General features: G+C 39.9%; 1 protein-coding gene across 1 annotated transcript in view; it reads left to right on the top strand.

Annotated features, from left to right (window-relative positions):
• Positions 1–2,597: 2,597 nt before the first annotated feature.
• The window catches only part of edar (ectodysplasin A receptor), a 38,336-nt gene continuing 28,433 nt past the window's right edge, over positions 2,598–12,500 (top strand). Inside the window, exon 1 of the mRNA XM_039818966.1 lies at positions 2,598–2,809. The gene's annotated coding sequence lies outside the window, so the exon portion shown is untranslated. The remainder of the gene's footprint in view (positions 2,810–12,500) is intronic.

The following is a 12,500-nucleotide window of genomic DNA, read 5'->3' as shown; positions in this document are numbered from 1 at the left end:
TGAAATTGTAGTAGTATTAACAGTAGAAGTTGAAATCATTAGCGGTGGTGGTGGTAATAAGTATGTAAGTGAATGTGTACGAAAATTGATGGCTAATTGCAAATTTTATCCGACTGTGTGTCGGAATTCAGCAGCCGGTTCTGCCTGGGTTACTGCCTCGCCGCCCGGCCTGTTCTCCTTCACAGACCCCAGCCTGATGTGAGCTAGATGGAGCTCCGTCACGGCCGGCAGCCCGCGGTGCTCGATACCCGCGTAAAGTCACCGTTTCTGGGTTACTGGACTACCAAACGCTGCGGCCCTGACAGAGCTCCAGGGCCTGCAGCTCCCCTCTTGTCCACGAGTCTCATCGATAGAGCCCATGGCTGGATGGAGCTCTTATCAATGAGAGCTAGCTAGCCTCCTCCTAGACCTCTGAAATTCACAAAAATGCATTAAATTAAAAATGGACACAACTGTTAGCTTTGTAAGACCTTGGGGTAGCTGTAATATAAGTGGTGTGACGAAATTCAAACTGTAAATATACTATAGTTATGCTGAAAGTGTAGCTAACTAGCAGCGAGCTTTACCCATAAGATTGAAGGGACACTAGCAGCTAACAAAACCCCTCATATTCACAAAAATGCATTAAATTAAATCAGACACAACTGTTAGCTTTATAAGACCTTGGGGTAGCTGTAATATAAGTGGTGTGACGAAATTCAAACTGTAAATATACTATAGTTATGCCGAAAGTGTAGCGAACTAGCAGTGGACTTTACCCATAAGATTGAAGGGACACTAGCAGCTAACAAAACCCCTCATATTCACAAAAATGCATTAGATTGAAATTGGACATGACTGTTAGCTTTATAAGACCTTGGGGAAGCTGTAATATAAGTGGCGTGATGAAATTCAAACTGTAAATATACTCTAGTTATGCCGGCAGCTGGCCAGCTCCGCAGAGCCCCGAGCCCTGGTAGTCCAGTAACCCAGAAACGGTGACTTTCTCCTGGGTATGGAGCCAAGCAGGCTCCAGCTTTCTCATCAGACTGTCTGGAGCTTATGAAATCCGTCTTACCAAATTTGCAATTAGCCATCAATTTTCGTAAAACGGCCCATGTTTGAGCCTTATATAGTTGATTTCTAGCATAAAAAAGTCTCAGAAGTGAATTTAATAACGAAATAGCAGACAAACAATGTATAACGTCTCGTCTCCAATGTATGTGTGAGTGGTTGCTCAACCAATCACCACGCAGCTCATCTAAATATACATGAGCATAAAATATTTGGAAGAAAAACTCTTGTTACAAATAGGGCCATATTCACAGGGTAGTTAAGGGCCCGTAAAATAGCAAGTGGGCAATTTTCAGCCCAACCAATGTTACATACCCCATTAGGAGACCTTAAGGAACAGTGTGAAATACCCTATATAATCATTCTATCACCCCTTTAAAGTGTGTTATTGTAATATGCATTGCAAACACTACATTCATCATGTATAAAATGAACTGGTTTCAGTGATTCATTGAGGTTTTTGCTACTTTTTTGTCTTATGTGACAGCATAATTGATATCTTTGGATTTTAACTAATTTTATTGTTTGACTAAACGAATGAGCAATTTTGAAGATGTCAATTTGACCCTAGAAACTTGTGACAAACTATTAATCAATTAATTGAGAACACATTTGGCAAAAAACAAATCGATAATGAAAATATGAGTTAGTTGTAGCCCTAATATGTAAGGCTGCATGTAGCCTATATAAACACACAGATATAAGAATACCATATACAAAATTATATTAGTTTTAGTGTATACATGTCCTAGAAATACTGCTTTTGTGAGCTAATACACCTTTAACACGTCACGTTTGGTGATATAGATCAGTGCCCATATGTTCAATAAAATTTATTTTGCATATATTATTATAGAGGTATACAGTAAATGCAAAGTAAAACTGATTTGTGTTAACCTTGGTTGTTGTTTTCCTTATGATGATCACTGACGTTATATTGCCACTTTACCTTTCTACTTTTACACCTGTTTACATCTCCGTATATTATGCACTATTTTATGTCTTTGATTCTCTTTCTCTTTTAAAACCTTGAAACTTAATGAGCTGGTCTTATTGGTCGCTTTGAAGAGGATGCTAAATGACTTGGAGAACAGACACATCTGGCTGTAGATGTTTTGCTTGATGTATTTATGACTTTAGGAAATAGTTTTATGTTTTAACTGTTTTTGTGTACTTTGTGTTCGTGTGACTGTACTGCTGCCAGGACACTCTTGAAAAAGATTTTTTTTTTTTATCTCAATGAGGTTGTTTCCTGGTCAGATAAAGGTTAAATAAAATAAATAAAAATACATTTGACTTAATTTAAAATCTTTTTTTTTGTTTACATATTTAATGAGCATTGTTGGAAACAGCCTAAGATCCTAGATTTTCATTGCCAACGAATACGACGATAAATACTTTGAAACTTGACTTGAAACACTAGATGGCGGAGTTGAGTCGTAGCCTGCAGCACGTTAATTGCCCAGAGTCTACCTGGGACATGTTAATCTGTCTCTCATTCAGGGCGGAGAAAACCTCTCACTTTTTTCTCATCAAGGAGGAGCCTTCAGACACACCGACATGCACCAAAGTGGAGGCTGAGACACAACTTGGACTGAGTGGAGTAAAAACTCGCAGACAGCCAGTCCCTTGGCGATGCTTATCCGACACCACGCTAGATATTGATCACCGACCACCAAGGACTGATCGCCCCGCCAGCAGAGCTCGCAGTGCCGCTGAGGAACCAGAGCAGCGTGCCCCCCTCTCTGAGCTTCAGGTAAGACTCTCAGGAATGCAAGGACGGATTGCTGCAAGACTTGGGGGAAATTCCTGAGCAACTCTTATTATGGCAAACAAACATGTGCTTTACTGTGATTTTACATAAAAAAAAATAGGCTACGTATGAATTGTTATTCTTTTTTTGTCATAGGAAATGTAAGGGTTGAACAGAAACACTGCTGATGCATGTCATAACAAAAGATGTGACATCTTATTTATTTGACAGACTGATTCAGACTGGTCAAAGTATACATCTCTTAGGCTAAAGCCAGATATGTTTGTTGTCAAGTGCATCAGTTATGTATGAATATATTTCCAATGGTATTATTTGCATGAATTTCATCTACATGAAATGCATGTTTAAATACAGTCTGGGTGAAACAGGCATATCCCCCAATACATTGTGAAAGGTACTGTGCGTGTTGGTGCAAAGGTTGTAGCCCAAGGTGGAAGACAAACGAGATTGTTTCAAACATCACCAGCTTCACACTTTAGGCCTGGATTGCTTTTTGACAAGGTTGTGATTTTTGAATTCCTAACGTGCTGCAGATGTAAACTTTATTCTCTAGTGATGATTTGGATTAGTGTGAAAAGAGTAGAAGAACATTCAGTTGCAAAAGTGTTTGGGTTTTTATATTATCTGGATGATAAATCATTTTAATGCTGATAAGCCAAATCAGTCCTGTATGAGTATGTGTATGCGTTGGGGAAGTTTGCCTATGACACTGTCTATTTGTGGCTGTGTGTTTGAGCAAGTGTGTGACCTTGCACACTTTTCTTCTCTGTCTGCATAATTGTTTTCTTGGTGCCGCCTGACTGTCCCGGGCCCCGGGGCCCCTGGGGGAAGTCCTGCCCGCAGACAGGCAGCTCGGCCCGGCTGGGGACATGCCGGGTCCTGCCGAGCCTCTGAAGTCTGCTGGCTGGCTTTGAACTGTAGCTGCTGGAGGTGGAAATCAATCCGTCTCTACCCCCTCTTCTCTTTCTCTCCCTCTTTCTATCTCTCTATCTGTGTCTCTCTCTCTCTCTCTCCCCCTGCAGCCCCCAGCGCAGCGCGTCTCCGCTGCCATTGAATCTTTCATGTTCACAGGTAGAAAGGCGAAGGAGACACCGAGAAGAAACAGTTGAGGGAGTGTAACTCATCTTCAAAAGAAGTTAATATGGTTTCTGAGGATTAAAGGGATGAAGGCAGAAAAAGTAACAAAGCCAGCGCCTGTAGTCATGATCATCCCATGCTAGAATGAAGTGAATAGATAATTTGTTGATTTACTCGCCGCTCTGTCGCTTAATACTGCTCAGTACTATAATTCACACAATGACCCTATTTATTTTGGAGTGATGTCATAGAAAGGGAAGGGATTCTTGTATTTCTTTTCTCTGTGAAAGTTATTGTTGAGATTTATGTCACAGCTGATTCCAATCCATACAGCATAATTATTCCCCCGTCAAGAAATTTATAGAGCTCAGGAGGCATGTTAGGGTTGAATGTTTCATAATGCTAACAACATCTAAAAGATAATTCTACTAAACACATCAGAAAGAGTTTACGTTTGGAAGTGAAGTTTTTTCAGCTCATTAGGTTCCTAATTTGAATTTATGGTTTGGTGGAGGCTTTTATCCAAACTGCCTTAGCAGAACCACGAACATGTGCAAGAATCCTTTACATTTTGTATAATGTATAGGATTGTAATAATGATCTATGTGAATGTAACAGATGTAGATGTATAGTGATAATCTAGCAATCCAGTAGGAGATACATCTAAATAAAATAAAATGTCAGTGTCAACTTCCTCTTCCTTTGACATTTATTTTTATGGTTTTTTTTATGACTTCTGGAAAAAGTACAAAGAGACTTCTTTCAAATACTTCTTCCTCAGTTTTAGAGTACTCAAGTGAAAAGATAGTGTTGCACTTAAAGGAACACGCCGACTTATTGGGACTTTAGCTTATTCACCGTATTCCCCAGAGTTAGATAAATCCATACATACCCTTCTCATCTCCGTGCGTGTCGTAACTCTGTCTGACGGCTCCAGCGCTAGCCTCGCTTAGCCCAGATCCTGGAGGTAACCGGCTCCAACTAGCCTACTGCTCCCAATAAGTGACAAAATAACGCCAACATTTTCACATTACATGTTGTGATTTGTATTGTCACAGTGTGTACAAATAATAAGGTCACATGAGACACAGCCATCTTCTAGCTGTATACATACTGGGAACTATATTCTCAGAAAGGCGAAGCACTGCAACTTCTGCTACTTGGGCGGAGTGATTTGCTCGCGGTACACAAGAAGCCTCGTGGTGAGGAGCAGAGAGTACAACGGTGCTTTTCAGGTGTTGCGCTAATCACTCCGCTCAAGTAGCAGTGCTTCGCCTTCTGAGAATATAGTTCCCAGTTTGTATACAGTTAGAAGATGGCTGTGTCTCATGTGACCTTGTTATTTGTACACGCTGTGACTATACAAATCACAACATGTAAATAGGAACATGTTGGCATTATTTTGTCACTTGTTGGGAGCAGTAGGCTAGATGGAGCCGGTTACCTTCAGAATCTGTGCTAAGCTAGGCTAGTGGTGGGTGCGTCAGACAGAGTTACGACACGCACGGAGATGAGAAGGGTATGTATGGACTTATCTAACTCTGGGGGATACGGTGAATAAGCTAAAGTCCCAATAAGTCGGCATGTTCCTTTAATTGTATTCATAATGTCTGAGATTACTAAAAGCACTGGACAAGAAGTGTTGATGTACAGTACAGTATATTCAGAAGGCTTTTTAGCTCTATCAGTTGTATTTTACCCTGACAGCTGTTCAGAAATGAGCAAAGAAACAATCCACTGATAAAATACAAGCTATAAATTGAACTATCAGTATGCTGAGGTTCTGCATGCGCACTGATAGTGTGTGCAGCTAAAAGTGATGTTCTTAAAAGAGCAATAAAAGGCTTAATCTGACAATATACACTAATTACTGCTGCATACCTCACAGTCACCAGGACAGACAACCAAGTAATATAGACTTCAGGACTCCCCGAAGGGCCTCCAGGAGGTTCATGGTAAAACGAGGAGGTAGCTGCATTTCATTATATTTTAATTTACATGCAATAATCTCAGCAAAGCAACATACAAGGAAGAAGAAAAAAACTTTTCCAATCGTGGGTTTTACTCTCACCATTATTATATCCCCCATGCACAGCGCAGACAGTTTTAACAAACCGATACTAAATCAACAGTTGAAACCTCTCCATGCAGGCCCAAGGGAGCAGGTTTAATGCAATTGGGGTTTGTGGTCTAATTTGTGTCTACAATAGAGTTCTCTGTATTGGGAACCTACTTCAGTCAATGTCTTCTATACAGAGTATGTGGTGGTAGATCTGGCACTTCATTTCTTACATTGTGGAAAAGCAGAAATACTGAGTGAGGTCTTGAAAATCAGAGTTAATATGATGCACAAAAATACACGAGAGTTGGCTGGTGCTTAAAAAGAACAGCTCTTGTACACCAAACTGTGGTGTTTCTGGCTTGGTTGCTGAGACAATTAATTGGCAGGTGGGAAGCCGGTGAGGGATTGTGTTGTCGGTCGGGGCACCTATGCAGATGGGTGTAGTATCTGGGGTGTGATGTGTATGACGGCCTCCCGGTGTTGGCAGGTTGAAAATACACATGAGAAGCAGGCGTGAATGCTTTTGTTGGTCTGCAACTTTCATCCCTTGAAATAACTGCTTAAATTCTTGAGTCTTTACTTATCCAACGGATTGATGAGGATTTGCGCTTTGAAGATTCCTGCATCCATCATGACTATAGCTGCTGCTCAGACGACTAGAATTACCCCGCAAGAAAGACTCCAAGAGCCCTCCGATTTGTTTTAAGAACTCCCCACAAAGGGTGAAAACGCACACCTACGGTTTATTGTTGCAAAGCTGACAACTGGAAACAAACAGAAATGAAGGATGCGGATCCAATGCTGATTTATTTGACTGAAAAATCTATGTTTTAACTTGGAGTTAAGGTCATTTATATTAGAGCTGTGGCAGTATTCTTGTTTGGTAACCACACGATGTTCCCAAAAGGCTTGTCCACTGTTGATTTCAAGGGTTTTGTACATTCTTTAATGGTCTGGTACTGTTCTGTATTGTCCAGAAACATTTTCATCCTATTGACTCAGGAAACATATAAATCCTAACTTTTTAGTTGATAGGAATTCATGGTTCTGCTATCCTATTATTGCAGGTTAGAGGGCAGCAATAAGACGCAATAAGACGCATGCAGACGGATTCCTGGTTGCAGATTAGGCTTCCCACCTACAGCCACTGTAAAATAAACAGAGACAGAGACAGAGAGATGTTCTGCCCCAGCAGAGCTAAAGAGGGGAACAAGGGATCAGGGAGAGGAGACGATGAAAGACGGATCACCGGCAGGCAGAGAATCAAAGAACCTACTGACTGACTGGAGCTGGGATAGGTGTGTGTTTACAAGAGTGTGTGTGTGTGTGTGTGACTTCTTTTCATGTGCCCTAAGAGTTAGTTTTTCCTGCACGCAGAGTGGGAAGCTGACAGTAAGTCTGTAATTAAAGCAATCAAAAGATGAAGAGAGATGAAGAAACATCATACACAGATGTGCACGCACACAAACACACACATTTCATGTAGTGCTCTGCTCATGTATGTAACTCAACATTGATATTATTGGATATGTGATTTTCTGCTGCTTAGAAAACATCTGCACATTATTTAAGGAATTAAGTATTTTACATGAAGTTTTTCCATGAGTGAATCGCAGTCTTTCAACTGTAGGTGACATGTGAGCCATCAACTCTTTGTGTGGCCCAGTTATTGTAGTAACTACTCTGATTTGTCGGTGGAAATTCAAGTTGCTGCCAAGCATGTTTTGACACTCCTGCGAAAATACAGTTTACACTGTTAAACCACGATTCTGCAGTTGGATGGAGTCGGACTAAATGGATATTTAGTCGGCAGACGAGGGCCAGCTGTCGTCTGAGGTTTGTGCCTGTCTCCAAAGTTGGAAATCACTTTAATCATGGGTGTATTTTCACATCAAACTAAGACGGTCATCATGTTGCAAATTAGACTTATCTTTTTCTGGCTCATTTAGTTCCTGAAAGCTGAGCCTTGATGGCCACTTTGTTTAGTGAGTTTGACTTCCTTTAGCACTGACAAGACATGCAAGGAGAATGGAAACGAACATTTGCAAGCACGTCAGCAGGGCACTGTGTGAGCCTGAACTGCAACAATGTGATAATAATGATTAATGTGCACTGCAAACATAGTGTTGTCTTTTTGTTTTTAGATATTTTCCTCTGATGAGATTTTTTGAGATACAGTCACAGTCTGATTCAGCAGAAGGTGAAAGCGGTTGGTCTAATTTGACTGACAGCGCTGCCGCCACCCTTCTATTTACTCTCCAGCTGCCTCCAAATCATAGAAAGGAGACAAAATGCCAGCAGCACATTCCTCCTTCATAATTCACTTCTTGAAAAAAAGACAGTAGGGTACTTATAATGACTTAAAAGTGGATTGGCCAAATTCTTGAACACACACTTGGAATGATTATTCAAAGTCAGAGCATAAAATTCAGGTGAGGTGTGCGCTTCTCAGATTATTAGAAGCAAAGGCAGATGATTATGGACACTGTACAGTTAATGACATAGTATTATACTGAATGAAATTGTTTTTTTGGGATGATTATAGACTATTGTAAGAAGAGTTTCTCTGATTATAATATCCTCATAACTCACAATTCACAATTATGTTCACTTTGTGGTGGGTGTTTTGGTGAGGTCTTTATCGTGGACCTACTTGAGTGAAAAACCTGACATGAAACATAAAAAAGTAGATAGAATCAGAGGCACAACCATCCAGTGTTTAAATAAAAAATACATGGTAAAATGAACCTTGTTGGAGAGACCTGTTAGGGGCGATTCCAGGATTTTTTAAGTGGGGTGGCACAGGGGGGGACCAATAATTAGTCAGGGGGGGCCCAGTGGATTTAATCAGAATACAGCATAGAAAGTCTGCTTAGAAATAAAGGAAATATTGCATAGGACAGAAAAACACAATGACATTTTGCTAAATAAAACACATCACATTCATTATTAATTTAACTTGTGTTTTTTTTTTCTCTCAACAAATTGTATATCCAAATACAATACACATTTTCTATGGGCTCTTAAGTCAAACACTTGGATATGTGGAAACATTAATTAGTCATATGACAAGGGCTGGGAAGATTTTTTTTACTGTATAAAAGTAAAGTGCAATACACTTACAATAAACTTGCCTCAGACTTGAACCAAGAAAACCTTGCTTTACACAGTTTTCATATAATAGGAAACAGAACAGAAATAAAGTGCAATACACAATTTATTTCTTAATGGAACAAGTGCTCTACAGTGAGTTCAATATGTTTCTACTTCTAAACTGGCCTCAAAATTTCAACAAAGTACACAGTTGCCATACAATGTGTGTTTAAAGTATTTATCCATTTACCAAATGGAAAGGCAGCCATTGGCAGAACAGGCAGCAAAGTGCCAGTACTCTGATGCAACGGAAATCACATTTGTCAGATTGACTGCGCTCAATCCAATGGATTGGGGGGGCACCAGGGAGGGGAAAAATTATATTTCAGGGGAAGGGGGGCGGGTGGCACCCTGGGCCGCCCCTCTAGACCCGCCCTCTGGACCTGTTTACCAAGAGGTTTAAATGAGAGACTGCAGAGACTTGATAGCGGGGAAATCCACGTTAGTGGTTTTCTGCTCTGTTTTTTATCTACAAACCCACAGGTTTGAAATGTTATTACCTTATTAATTCAGATCATTCATTTTAGTCATAATCATAATATCCCAGCATTTATTTAATTATTATTGTGGCACCTTTTGCTAGTTAACTTCTTTATGTATCTTGCGTCTATAGATAGCAAGGTACATTTATATTTGCTACTGTTAAAGATAGTTTTTGATTGATTTAGTTAGCGTGAAGATGTACACTTGGTACTGACATGTGCAGGCCTGATGCAGTGGGAAGTTGTTACAAATACACAGTACTTTAGTTTACAGAAAATGATCTACATTCTGTAATAGTTGGAGAATCAGCGGCTCTAAGCTGGTGAGTTTGATATACTTGCTGCTTGGTTGGCTGGAAAACAGCAGGATTTGAGGTGTTGTGCACGCACACATGCGAACAGGCAGGCGGCCAGAGTGAGTAACATGTGTTTAAGATCTTGCTTGGATTTGGCAAGTTGAGCCAAGGATAAAGTAATTGGCTTTTTTTAGGGATAAAGCAGTGTATTGATCAACTTTGGAAATAGTTTATGGCCTGGAAGCGGAGGGATTATATGTGTTTATGACAGGATTAGAGCAATAGCTTGGTTAGCTGTTATATGGGGCCAAAATTATATTTTATTCAGAGTGAGACCTTAAGACTGCAGTATAAATGGCTAAAGCTATCAAATATTGGGAAAAATCATCATCTATCAGCAAATCGAGTCAAACAATATCAGGATTACGATCCAGTACTAACATGTACAATTTCATTTGTATAGCAAGTATTTGGAGCATATGTTGTTTATGAATCATCAGATTGAATATATATTTAATAAAAAGACAGGAGAGGAGAATGAGATTGCAATGGAAAACAGACTTTCCTTTTAGAATTACCAAAACCAGGATGACAGAGACCCTTGGATCCACATGCTGCTGATTTAATTGTCATCAGAAATTAAGTACCGAGGAAGAGCCCACAAACCACCCTCTAACCTCATTCATCTTCTTCACTGGTTTGCTTCCTGGCCGAGAAGCCTTGCCACTGATTAGCCCATTACTTAATCGGGCAGGAAGTTATTATCAACCTGCGTAATGAATAGACATTACAGTGTTAAACACTGATGGCGAAAAGCCGTTTCCCACACAATCCATGGGAAATTATACTGAATGACGTGACGGAAAGACGCAGAACGATGCAGAGAAAGAGACTTATTAGGCTCTATACTTCATAATGAAAATAATGAATGGGATCAAATCAATGAAACGGTGAAAAAAAAGAGACGTGTTTAACAATGTAAAAACAATGTTTAACGCTGGTTAACAGTGTCCATTAAACAGTGTCCATTTAATGGTACAGTAAAACTTAACAACAACAAAAGTGCTAAAAGTTGGCATTTGTTTAGTCTTTTCAGTGCACTAACCTGGTTTAGTGTAGCCCCAGTTTGTGCCTCTCATGTGTAACCCTTACATTTAAGTCACTAAGGATCCGGCTTTCCAAAATCCAAACAAAGATGGTAGCCGGAAGGTTTAGCATACATGTACATAAAGAATATCGAAAGTATAGGGTAGTTTCTTTATATTGGGATTTGACACCTAAATATGTGGGTCATTCACATGGTGGCCACTAAAGTTCTTTCTTTCTTTCTTTCTTTCTTTCTTTCTTTCTTTCTTTCTTTCTTTCTTTTGGATAGCCCCTTGAGATGTACCATCTCATTTTCAAGGGGGTCCTTAAAGTTAGATTTATCCCAAGCATTAGCTGACATTCAATAACAATAATTTACACACTGTTAGATAATATTTACGTGTGTTTTTAATCTTGAAACCGGGTGGGTCTACAGTAACTACATAGATTGTAGGGTTCATCTCCCAGTAGCGGTCCCTTTGTGGCTCGGCCCGTTGAATTTAGCGACTGCTACTGGTTGGTCCAGGACTCCACATGAAGTGGTTTGGGATCTTGGAGATATTGTGAAGCTTCCAAATGTTACACTGCAGCCCTCCTGAGGCCGACAACAGAATTAGGAATGACAAAGACTGCAATGCTTGGGAATTGGCCTTCCACTCTAGGTGGAAAAATTGGCCTACCACATACTAACCATGCAGTAATAATCTACTCCTTACAAAAGACTAAAGCACATTTGTCAGTATGATTGTGCTGCCAGAGACGTGACTATTGTTTTTCAAGTAATGACCAATAATGAAAAGCCCATTTCCCATAAGAAACTAATCACCTGAAATGTTCTTAGTCATTAACACACACTGTGCTTACACAGTAAGGTCTAAAGAATACCAACACAAGCATAAATGAAAAGAGACTGACTGGCAGGTATGGGTGGATGCCTGCTGCCACTGGCAAAAAAATGAGGAACAGTTTAGAGAATTAACTTTAACTGTCTACTTAATGTATATGTGCTTGTATGAGCTGATCTATGGGAATTTCCATATGCCAACCCCTCCTTTCACCTACAGGGTCTAAACATCCCCATAATGACTTTTAGCTAAGTCTATCACATTTGGCTGTCATACTGTATTTAGCTGCAGTCCATATCAATACAGATTTAATACTGCTCTGAAGTTCATGATATTAAGGCATTATGCTTGTTACTGTAGGCCAGGGAACTCTGATGAAGGGTGTGTTCTTTTAGGTCTCATTGAATCGCATTTTATACATTTTTGAGGTCAGTGGGTTTGTTATTGTGCATTTTTTAATGAAGCAGAGTAAATTGTCCTCCGATAGTTATGTGGATTTCATATTGGGTTTCATCTGCTGACAAAAAGAACAATCAAATGCAACCAAATGAAAAACAGAGATGAAGACATAGCTAATGAAGGGAGGGGGTCTAGCAAATGTTGCAAAATAAGGCATTGAAAAAATAACTGAACTGATTGAACTCCTCAGTGCGTTAAATTGACATTCTCATA

Source organism: Perca fluviatilis, chromosome 12 (genome assembly GCF_010015445.1).
Source record: "Perca fluviatilis chromosome 12, GENO_Pfluv_1.0, whole genome shotgun sequence".
Taxonomy (NCBI): domain Eukaryota; kingdom Metazoa; phylum Chordata; class Actinopteri; order Perciformes; family Percidae; genus Perca; species Perca fluviatilis.
Note: the sequence above shows the minus strand (reverse complement) of the source record. Positions and strands in the feature narration are given on the sequence as shown.